The sequence below is a fragment of the Gavialis gangeticus genome, unplaced genomic scaffold (assembly GCF_001723915.1).
Source record: "Gavialis gangeticus isolate Ggan-Ray unplaced genomic scaffold, GavGan_comp1, whole genome shotgun sequence".
NCBI lineage: Eukaryota > Metazoa > Chordata > Crocodylia > Gavialidae > Gavialis > Gavialis gangeticus.
This window is the reverse complement of record NW_017729005.1, coordinates 6,914,685-6,926,634: the sequence shown is the minus strand read 5'-3', so window position 1 is coordinate 6,926,634 and position 11,950 is coordinate 6,914,685. Positions and strand designations below refer to the sequence as shown.

General features: G+C 42.7%; 1 long non-coding RNA gene across 1 annotated transcript; it reads right to left on the bottom strand.

Moving 5' to 3' along the window:
- Window positions 1–5: 5 nt before the first annotated feature.
- LOC109291574 lies at window positions 6–7,393 on the bottom strand. Its single transcript, XR_002095893.1, has 3 exons — window positions 6,067–7,393; window positions 3,709–3,793; window positions 6–42 (listed from the first exon to the last, which is right to left on the bottom strand). It is a non-coding gene; the product is annotated as an uncharacterized LOC109291574 (long non-coding RNA).
- Between the last annotated feature and the right edge of the window lie 4,557 nt (window positions 7,394–11,950).

Genomic DNA, 11,950 nt, shown 5'->3' with positions numbered 1-11,950 from the left:
CTGGTGTGGTGTCATATCAGATCAAGTGTTGTAAAGTTGAAACTGACGTCAGCAAGTTGAAATAGGGTGTCAATTTAGAAATGCTCTAAGTTGTAACTCGAAACGTTGCAAGTCGAGGACTGCCTGTACTGCTGTATTTTATTATAATCCTAAAGTTTAAGATTTATGTTTCCCAGGCAAATCCTCAAGACAGGGGAAAGCTGATGCTGTATGAGAAGCAAGAAGCCTATGGGCCAACTTTTGGAATTTTATCACATTAACAAAACTTCTTGACTAAACCCTCAGTGGTTTCCTACAATTCTGAAGGGTGCTATTGGACTGCAAGTCTTTGAAGCATGAACTTTGTCAATTCAGCACTTAGATGTGGATGCCACTGTACTCTACACACAATGATTTAAATCTGATTGTGGCAATGCACTTGCAGTTACTGCCACTTTAAGGGATAAGTCAAGCAGCCAGCAGGTGCTTGATTGCGGCAGCCATTTTAAACACTGGCTGCCTGTATAAATACAGCAGTTTGCTGCTGGCAGCCCAACCAGAAACATTGCCTGGCTGAAAGGCTGTATGAAACATCTCACAGGTAAGAGCGGGAGGCTCCTGGTCCTGGGCATGACCTAAAGCTGCACCCTGCTGAGGATGAGTGGCCTGGTGGGGCTCCTGGTGGCGTGGGAGTCCCCAGAAAATGCCAGGCCAGTTACCAACCTGGTAAAAGGTGAGTTGGGGCACCTTAACCCCTAATCCCCACAACACTGTGGGTACAAAGGAGCCAGGCTATGGCCACCTAAACCTCCACAGAGAAGGAAAACCCTGGAGCCCCAGAGGAAGGGGGTAGATGTGTAACCCCATGGAGGGTGTGGTAGTGAGGGCCTGGAAGCGGGTTGAGTAGGGCTGAGGGGCAGCCTGAAGCACAGCCCAAGGGGGTGCATTGAGTCAGGCTGTGGGACAGCCTGAAGGGCAGCACATGGGCCAACCCCTGGGAGAAGGAGTCAGTTGTGAGGATGATGAGAGGTGGGAATGTTGATGACACTGTTTCAGACAAGGGCTTTCATACAATACCATATTTCATCAAATAAGATGACCCTCCAATAATTAGATTCTATATGTGGAAAATTTATACATTTATTATAACTTTCCTGGTATGGAATCTAATTACTGGAGGTTCACCTTGAATTTGTCCCCCTGCTACAGCAGGAAAAATAAATCTGGGTGGTCAGCTGGTCCCCTTACCCCCTGCTTACCCCCAACTTATTCTCCCTACAGCTCTCCTTACTGTCAGACCCTGCTTTCCCTGGTGACATGGAAGTGAGGAACAACTTTGAAAACAATTACCTTGAAATTAAACAGGTTACCCACAGACTGTTTATCCTGAATTAATAAACTGATTCAAGGTTTAGCACAGGTATTCCATAAACACACTTTTAAGCAGCACCTAATTGTACGTAGTAGTACAGACTATGCGTAATATTAATCTGAAGACTTTTTTTCCTCATAATGACTGAAGAAAAACAAATCCTGTCTTGCATTTGAATAAATTTAGTGCATCTGCCAGACATCCTTTAGTTTTTTATGCTTGTTTGTACATGCACACACATGTGCCGAGTGTGCATACACACACATACATGCCATGTTCATTAACACTGGACATTTAAACTACTGGTATCTGATGAACTGTGCTTTCTCAGGTTTACATGCAGACACACTATCTGGCTGCCTATGAGACACTTTTAATAGAGACCCTTCCTTTCACACTGTTTCTGTCCACTCTTTCCCCCTTCTGCAGTCTCTCTCATGCACAAACATGACTGATGAAGCCCATTATTTATACCTTAGATAATAGATCTATTCCCATACAGATTCCTTTAGAAAATTTTGTTCTGGATGTAGATGCACTGGGCCAGAATGTACATTGGCTGGAGGGGTTAATTTACCATTTAAATTTGTTTTCTGTATTGATGTCTTTTATGGCATAATGTTCCAGAAAAGGGTTCCTTTCTGATTGCAGAAATAGATTTGGTCCATATTTTTGTGATAGGTAGAAAAAAGAAGAAACTGAAGAATAAATTGACACCCTAATGCTGGAGCTGTATCATCATCATATCCTATTGTTATTAATGAGATACATGGAAGAAAATCCTGACTCCAGACAAAGCTAGTGCAGTGTTAGCAAACCTAGCTGTGTTGCTAGTTATGCAGTGCTGTGAAAACAGCAATGGTTTTTGTAGGCACTGCACACAACTCAAAGGAGTAGTTCTGTAGTCCTAAGGTAAGATAGCCTCTTCACAGCATTCTTCTAGGAGGTAATAGAACAGAAGAAGCTTTTCAACATCAGTGGTACTGAAAATTAGCATTAGTTAAATAAAACTGTCAGATGCTAGGGCTACTTTTGTGTTCAAGACTACACTGCAGCATGAACTCTGAAGTCTATTTTGTTTTACCTGAAATTTTGAACTTGCTCTTCGAACCATATTTACTAGAAAAGGCATGCAGTATTTCATGTTTCATCAAACCCATAAGAATGTACAAATCCAGAGAAGTTAGCATTGGCCTCTAGTTTACAATGCAATTTGACCATGTGAAAATTAACTTAATCCAAATCTTTTTAACTCCCAAACTTCAAATCCATGCTATCAGATCCAATACGAAAAATTCACAAATGCAACAGCCCACAACACTGGGGGTTGTATTCATGCATACTGTGGCCCTGTTACCAGACAAATAGCTTTACAAAGTGCGAGACACAAATCACTTTCATCTTGCTTTGTTTAGCAGAACAGAAAAATAAACATAGCAGCTTCCTCAGAATTAATTCCCAATGGTCCCTTGCTTCACTGGTTCCTCTTATTTGGGACCTATTCTTTTCAGAGCAATAGTGTTCAAACATGGGAAAACAGAGAGAAGTACCATATGTAGCTAATGCAAACTTGTTGCCGTTGGTATAGTTGCTTACCTGCATATCTTTATAGTGCCTATTATGTTCAGAAAGAAATGCAAAACTCTAAGACTCTTGGTTCAGAGATTATACCTTTTACTAGACCAATATTTATATAATAAAACACCAATACTTATATAATTAATAACAATACTTAAATACTTATAAATAATACTTAGATAATAAAATAGCAATGCTTATATAATAAAATATTTTTCTTAGGTATTATGTTCAGAGACAGGTAGGTCTTTGTGGGCATATTGGCATGTTCCCCCACAATGTTAGCTGTCTCCCGTATGATCTTTCATAATAGAAGTGGGCAGGGTGAGTTACCCTATAGACTCTAGAGAGAGCCCTAAGGAAATGTCTGCACCACAAACTTACTGTACAGGCAACAGTGTCCGCAGACATACTACACTGATCCACACATGCTACCTTGTGAAATGCAAAGCAGTGTAGCCCTGTCAGTTACCAGAGCTAATTAGACCACTCACAGAGCTTTGTGACTGCTTCTGGGAGGTGGCGTGCATGGAACAACGCAGCATGTTTGAGTTTGTGGTGTAGGCATGCACTGTGGTGTAGATCAGCCCATATTTTTTAAGTCCTAGTCCAGCAAATGTTTGGCTTGCCCAGTATCTTAGTTGAGGGGCACATGTGAGAGGAGAGTTGAATGGCTTGCATAAAGTGTCCTGCTCCTTGCAGAGCAGGTCCATGTTGCATATGGTTTTAAAGCTACTCAGTAATTCATCTCACTGACCACTAGTTCCATCAGGACTTACCTCAGTATCTGCCTTCCAGCTTCGACTCACCATGTGACACTTATTTTAAACCATTTCCTCCTGAAAACTGATGTTCCCTTTCCCCCTGCAGCCATAAGGAGAAACAAGAAAGATTATAGCCTTTGCTGGTTTTATGTATTCCTGTGGGTCCATGCAGGCTGTTGCAGTCACCTACAATTTGGCATAATTCCCAGGAATAGTGCTTGACAAAATACATATTCCTGGCATGACCCACAGTGAACTCAGCCATAATCCTGAGTGGATGTAAAGTTGGAAGACAAAGGAATAAAAGAATGAAAATATTCCCCCCTGCCTACGTGTTAGCATGACACCTGCATCATATTGGGTACCTTTTTGACATCTCTGTTACATGCTTGGCCTTCATTTCTTGTGACTCGCATTATAAACTCCTTTTTTTAGGTCTTGTTTCAAAGCCCATTCCTTTGGCTCTGGATCAAAGAAAGTCAACAGAAGTACTACCTTTAGCTTCATTGGGCTTTGTATCAGGCCCTTAGGATATCATTTCAAAGCAGTTTACTAACATGAATGACTTCAGCCTCCCCAAATCACTGGGAGATCCAAGTGCTGATATCCCTGTGTTACAAGTAGGGAAACTGAGGCACTGAGAAGTCAAATGACTCACTCAAGGTCAAGTGACACAAACTGTCAAGACCAGAATCAAGACTTGCCTCTTGATTTCCAGAAACCTAAGGTACAGAGACATTTTGTGTCTTGCCCACAGTGACTGCTGTATGAATGCCAAGTCATAGAATTGAACTGAATTCTCCGATTCCCATTGTTGGGACATAACAGAGCACCTTTGGTGCCTGTCACTTTAAGGGCTTTGAGTGGCAGCAGGGCAGCCAGCAGGTGCAGGCCAGCCCTGATGAGGTGGTCACATGACCCAGAGAGAGCCATGTTATTGGAGGAGAGGGCTGAGTGGACTTAATTTTAGCTCAGGTCCTCAAGGCTGACCAAGCAGTCTGCTGTTGGCAGCTGGCAGCACAACATCTGGCTGAGCGGCTGCTCAGGAACATCTTGGAGGTAAGGGCAGGAACTATGGGGATTGCAGGAAGCTCCTGGTCCTGGGTATGACTTGAAACTGCACCCTGCTGGGGAAGGATGGTCTGGTGGGGCTGCCTGTGGCAAGGCAGCTCCTCAGAAATGCCAGGCCAGTTGCTTCCCCAGTGAAAGGTGGGTAAGGGTGCCTTATAAACCTAGCCCTTACTACTCAGTGGTGATAGAACACACAGTGGGGTCAAGCATGCCAAGGGAAAGACACTTGAGTCCCTTGGGGTATAAGACTTCAAACTCCAGGAAGGGGGCAAAGAGTTAGCCCCAAGGAGGGGGTAGAGAATGTCCCCAGAAGGCAGGGCAGGAAGAGCCTAGTGCCTGGTGAGGGGCTAATGGCTAGTTGGCCTAGTGTTAGGCACAAGGACTGTCACCCATAGAGTAGGCTGCAGGAGGCACCCAAAGGGCTGCAGAGGGATCGCCAGGAGTGAAAGGGGCCATTCAAGAGGAGCAGGGCAGGTTGGTAGTGGCCCTGTGAGAGGGGGTGGAGTGAGTGAGGCCCTGTGAGATGGGGCACAGTTTGTGTGTAGTGTGTGAGAAGCCCAGCAAGGGGCAGAGTTTGGCCCAGCTTCTGGCTGGAGCAACTAATAATTTTGGATGCCATCTGCGAGGCATGGGACACAGTAAGGGAAGGTCAGAGCTGTGTGTAGACCCCATGGCATTGGGACTATAAATGGGCAGCCTCCCGCTTATTTCATTTTGTATTATTGAACAGCAAGTCATGGCAGGAGAGACAGGGAGGACTTCCCTAGATAAAGGGGTGGGCCAGCACTGTGACTGGCCACATGATCTTCCCCCATCACAGGACAAACATTATTTTATAAACATTTTAAGTGACTTGAGCCTAAAAAACAGTTAATTTCATGTGCATTTTAATTAGTGTAGCCTTTCTATTTTTATATAAAAAAACTATTGCAGTATCTTCAATAGATTTGTTTATCTCTATCGTTAACTGCAATGTCTGATCGGCAGCACAGTCCTTCATAGATTCCACATCTGAAAGGAATATATGAATATATTTTTAAATTAGCATGAAACGGACAATATGGCAGACTTATTTCACAGACCCAGACAAAGACAAATGAAAATCAAGAATTCCTGTAATATCCTCAGAAAACATCTTCCTGAATAAAGTACACTTGGAAAGGCTTTGCTAGTTATTTTAGTGAGTGAAGATTGATGCTCAAGATTAGAAGCCTGTACCAGCAGACAAAGTACCTACTTAATGCCCCCCCACACACACGCACCAGCCGCTCTTAACCGTAGAGCTGAGTGACTAATTCTCACCTGATAATTTGTCCATCCTGTGCAGCTTTTTTCTTTTGTTCACTGAATATAGGCATATAGACTGTGATTTCCTCAGATTTATCTGCAATTCAAATGCACTTGACCATTTTATTTATTTATTTTACTTCTTAGATGACTGAACAATTTGATGCATGTTTGCTGCATAGTATTCAAAATATGGGTTACTTTAGTTATGAACAATGATAGAAACCACATTCCCTTGTTTCCAGCAGCTAACCAGATAAGCATAACTTTTTTATCAAGCAGAGAAGTCAGAGGCATAGATTTTCCCAGATATGCACTATCACCACATTTCGTAATTTGCAGGAGAGGGCTAGACAGACTACCTAAGGCATCAGTCCAACCAACATTACGGTTCTGTAAGATTTGTTGTCTGGGTGCAGAATTATTCAGTTTCGTCACATTCACCTCAAAAAATTGGATGTACACACACAATTATAGTTGCTAAAGGCACAATCAGATCTTTGTGTAATTTCCCATGTGCCAGGGCCATAGAGTTTTTGGAAAACTCTGCCCCTAGGTATGGCAAGCATTGTCCCTTTTAAACATACTAATTGCACAGAGCACAATGAAGAGAAATGGCCGCAGCAGCAGTGGGTGAAGAATTTTGTCCCTCATTAAGCAAGTTTAGGCTCAAGGCACCAGCATAGCTTTGTCATCTCAACCTGGCACTTCTGCTATATGGCAGTATTCGAGCGTGCAAGCTTAAAATTTGCTTTCCATGAGCATCCATGCAAGTAAAACTCGATCATTCTAATGTTTGCAGAAAGCAAACAGAAAGAGGGGTGGGAGCGCAGGAAAAGTGAGTTCATTTGTAAATTGCCAAAAAGTATTTTATATCATCCATCCATTGCCACCTAACAAATCCAAATATCAATCTCTCGAAGAGAAGTAAATGAGTCATATGGAATCCTTTAACCAACAGACAAAATATAGATTCTAACAAAATATTACAGGACTGCCCTTTCAAAAAATGTGAAATCTTAATCAAGTGAAAAATGAACATCTATGACAATGAATGTGTATACAAGGGTTTCTTAGCTCATTAAAGATAGGTGTCTAGAACACAAGAATAGTAGGCTATAGAGTAGGGGTGAGTTAGTCTAAAATGCAGAGATTAAATCAAGAAACAATTGGACAGACAGTCACTTTTAATTCAGGAAATGCAACCACATGCCTGCAGTGTCTCAGGCCAGAAATCAGGGGATGCTACAGCATAGGTCTCTGGCACGTAGCTAGCGTGGGCTGTGTGTTTGCTTCCTCTTCCTGCTGCTCCCAAGGTCTCTGGGATTTGCAGTCCAGACTTACAGCAGCAGAACTCTACATGGTTGCTCATCATTTCTTCTTCCTGCTTCCAGGTGCCTCTGGGATTTGTAGTCCATAGTTGGAGCCATGAGTAAGTTTGAGGTGGCTCACTGCAGTATGGTGGAGACAGCTCAGGGGTCTAGATCCAAAGGCTCTGAAAGCTGAATCTGGCCTGCTATCTGTAAGTTGTCACGTCCTGAGTAGCTACATTTTATATGGACCAGAAGGGACAACGTGTATTCGGGGTGAGGCTTGGAAAAAGAGCAAAAGGAGATTATGAGAGTTCTAACTGTGGGGGTGGAAAGAAAAAAGACCTTTAAAATGTTGTAGGAAAGAAATGGTAAATAAAAGGTTAACTGCATAGGGTGGTGAAAAGACCTCTACTGTTCAAACCATAGAATGGCAGTAAACTCTTTGTTTTAGGAATACTAAAATCAGGTGTTATGCTAAACTTACTCAATTTGGGGGATATATAAGGTTCTATCTGCACTACAAATACAGCTGAGTTATAGGATCAGGTTACAACATAGGCAAGGCTTTAACCAGGTGAGGGAACACAGTTAATACCCACCTGCACTATAAATTACAACCTTAATACAACCACTATAAATAATCATACTTTAACCACATCCCTTTCATGGGTTGTATTTCTAGAGCAGAATGTCCCTAAAATTCTGCAACAGGAAATAGCAATTGTAAGTCAACATGCCAGCAGCAAAGCAAAACAGATCAACTGCAAATGAAGACGTACCTCAGAAGCAAAACCTGTCCAAGATGAATGGAACATTTGTTTTGTGTGACCATCATAATCTGACTGGTGTCCAGAAGTCTGAGATTATTATAACAATGACACAGCAGTGGACTGAATTTCCTCAATGACAAATGAAAGCAGGAGAGAATGGAAATAAGTGTACTCAATGTCAATTCAGTGTTACATAGTATAATAAATGCCAGCATTCTCTGCATTCCATGTTTTATTTTTAACCATAGAGGATACTTAGTTCTTAACATTTGTGGTTGACCAAATAGATTCACACAATATACGTGAAACCCAAAGTAGATGGAAATTGAGTCACAAAGGAAGATTTTATTTGCAGATGTGACGGTAAGGGAAGATTGAAGACAGCACTATACACCAGACGTTGTAAGTCTGTTAAACTGTTTACCGAATTTAGTATGTATGAACTGAGGAAAATGATCTGGATAATTATGCTTTGTGGTAGATATGAATATCGCTATAAAAGGAACATTGCTGAAGCTAGAAATTTCACTGCTGCTCTTACTGCCTGATTCTTTAGCGTATATGCCATTTAATTAACTTTGAGCATAGATATAAAATAATTTATCCACTCTACCTATATAGTGGTTTTATAATGCTGCCCATCATTTTAGGAACACTTTAGAAAAAATAACATATGGAGAAGATTCTTCAGTAAAACTAGTGTTATCACTGTTGCTATTTCTTAGGCATTACCCCCCTTGAACAAAGTATCCTAACCCCTGATATCAAAATCCAGACAATGGAGGATTCCTATGGGAGGTGCAGAAAAAAAATCCCATGGGATAGGGAAACTTCAGGTTATGCAAAATCACTGAAGAGGCTCCAGCCTCTCAGCTACCAGCACAAGAAATAAAACAAATCCAAATAAGTCCAACTGAACCTCAGCTGCTCATGTCTAATACAAATTAGAACAGACTGAAGACTAGCAACCTGAACCTTAATGGCCCTAGTACTTGGGAGTACAACATTGCTTTAAAGCCACATTGGTTCATACCTTCCCCGGAGGGGCATTGAGTTCTTCTTGGATATAGTGCAGAATTAGAGCCTTGGGCCACATTCACACGTGTGGACATTTTGTTCCCCAGGGACAATTAGCAGTGGGACACCTTGTGTTGCCACTAATTGTCCCTGGGGAACACCTGTGCCATGCGCCCTCTGGCACATGACCAGTTACCCCGGGTTGGGTAGGGGAGGCTGGTGCCAGCACTGGGCTGGCCCCAGCAGCCTTACCTGGGGCTTGTGGGGCCTCCGGGGGCTGCAGCAGGGGTGATCCTGCCACAGGGAACTTAGCCAACAGTTGGAGCGTAGCTCCGGCTAGCCAGACTCTGGTTTTGAGCAGCACACGCTGCCCGAGTGTGCACCTCTCTGCTATTTTTTTGGCATGGGTTTTTTTGACCCCTGAATATCCAGGGGTAAACCCCCCCTCAAAATAAAACACGCTACTCCCTTGTAGTGTGGAGAACAGCTGAATGTGTGGTATGTGGTGCCACAGACCAATGAACTTTACAAAAGCATTTGCAAGCATTTAGTAAAATGCACATCAACATTTCAGCTCAAGAATTCCATGCAAAGAGAACCAAATTGACCCATTTTTGGAACACAAAAAATCAACACTGCCAAAATTTAAAAGTCCTAGACTTCCATAATCCATTGCTATATTTTCTCTACCAAAATGGTCCTTCCTAGAATGACCATTGCAGTAACTTCACTGTATTGATATGTTTTCCTTGTAGCATTTTTTTGTTCTATTTAGTGTATAAGATTGAAGTATCTGAAAATGAACAGGACTGCTTTTCCTACATGAGATATGTGAGCCATGCTTATTTTTCCTGATTACCTGAAAAAAAATTATTCTAGGAAAAAAATCCTTTCCAAAAAACTCCAAACTGAGATTAAAAATGGCTTGAAAAGGAATATTCCTTTTTGTGAAAAATATGTCACCACTATGAAACTTTGTTTCATCTGGATTTGGGATTAAAATACAAAATTCCAAATTCTTTGGGGGAATGGAAATTTCAAAATATATTTGTTTCAAAATAGTTCAAACTTTCCATCCTGACATTTGACAAGTTTCATTAAAAAATGTTAAAACGAAGGATTTATGTGAAAAAATATAAAAATAGAACATTTTGTGTTGAAATGTCAAAATGTTTCATGGAATAGACGTGATATTTTGGGTGACATCTTTAATTGGGTATCTTCAGGTGACCTGAAAAAAAGTTTTGCATCTGAAAGCTTGTCTAACTTTATCCAACTATGAAGTTGGTCCAATAAAAGATATCACCCAGAAAAAAATCTTGCTTCTCTCATAATTCCTGGACCATCATGGCTAAAATATGACTCTAATCCTACCAGAATATTTCATTTAATTATTTTTTACATCCTTTATGAAACAATATGCACTTAGCCAATCAAAAGCCCACAGGGCAAGATATGATACCTGTACCACAAGTTGAAAAAAAAATTAACCTCTAAATTAACTGCCAAAATCAAAAGGAAAACCTAAAATAAATGAAGAATTTATAGTTTCATAGATTCATAGATTAAGGGTCGGAAGGGACCTAGTAGATCTTCTAGCCTGACCCCCCCGCCAGGGCGGGAGAACAAAAAAAACCCCAAAAAGAGAAACAGGACTCAAATGAGTCCAGCCAGGTAGGCATCCAGCCTCTTCTTAAAGACCCCCAGGGTAGGGGCCAGCACCACTTCCCTTGGAAGTTGGTTCCAGCTCCTAGCCGCCCTAACTGTGAAGTAGTTTTTGCGGATGTCCAATCTATACCTCCTCTCCATCAACTTGTGCCCATTACTCCTTGTTATGCCAGCGGGCGCTAGGGGAAACAGCGTCTCCCCCAAACCCTTCTGGTCCCCCCTAGTGAGTTTATAGACGGTCACCAGGTCCCCCCTCAGCCTTCTCTTGTGGAGGCTGAATAGGTTCAGGTCCCGCAGTCTCTCACTGTAGGGTCTGCCCTGTTGTCCCCGGATCATGCGGGTGGCCCTCCTCTGGACCCTCTCCATGTTGTCCACATCCCTCTTGAAATGGGGCGCACAGAACTGGACACAATACTCCAGCTGTGGCCTGACCAGCGTCGCGTAGAGGGGGAGGATCACCTCCTTGGCTCTACTCGAGATGCACCTGTGGATGCATGACAAGGTCCGGTTAGCCCTGCCAACCATGACCTCGCATTGTCGGCCCATGTTCATCTTGGAGTCAATAATGACTCCAAGATCTCTTTCTGCCTCCGTGCTCTCGAGTAGGGAGTTCCCCATTGTGTAAGTGTGCTGCTGGTTCCTACTGCCCAAGTGCAGCACCCTGCACTTGTCCGTATTAAAACGCATCCTGTTCCTGTTAGCCCACCCCTGTAACCTATCCAGATCCCTCTGCAATCTCTCCCTCCCTGCTAGCGTGCTCACCTCCCCCCAAATTTTGGTGTCATCAGCGAATTTAAACAGGTTACTTTCCACCCCATCATCCAGATCGCTGATGAAGAAATTGAACAGCGCAGGCCCCAGGACCGAGCCCTGGGGGACTCCGCTACCCACCTCCCCCCAGGTCGAATATGACCCATCCACCACCACCCTCTGAGTGCGACCCCTCAGCCAATCTGCAATCCATCTGACTGTGTAGGCATCGATGCCACAGTCACCTAGTTTTTTAACTAGGATGGGGTGAGAGACGGTGTCAAAGGCCTTGCTGAAGTCCAGAAAGACTACATCCACCGTGACACCTGCATCCATGGCCTCCTTGAAATACAATGAAATAAAAACCCTGATTTGATTTGA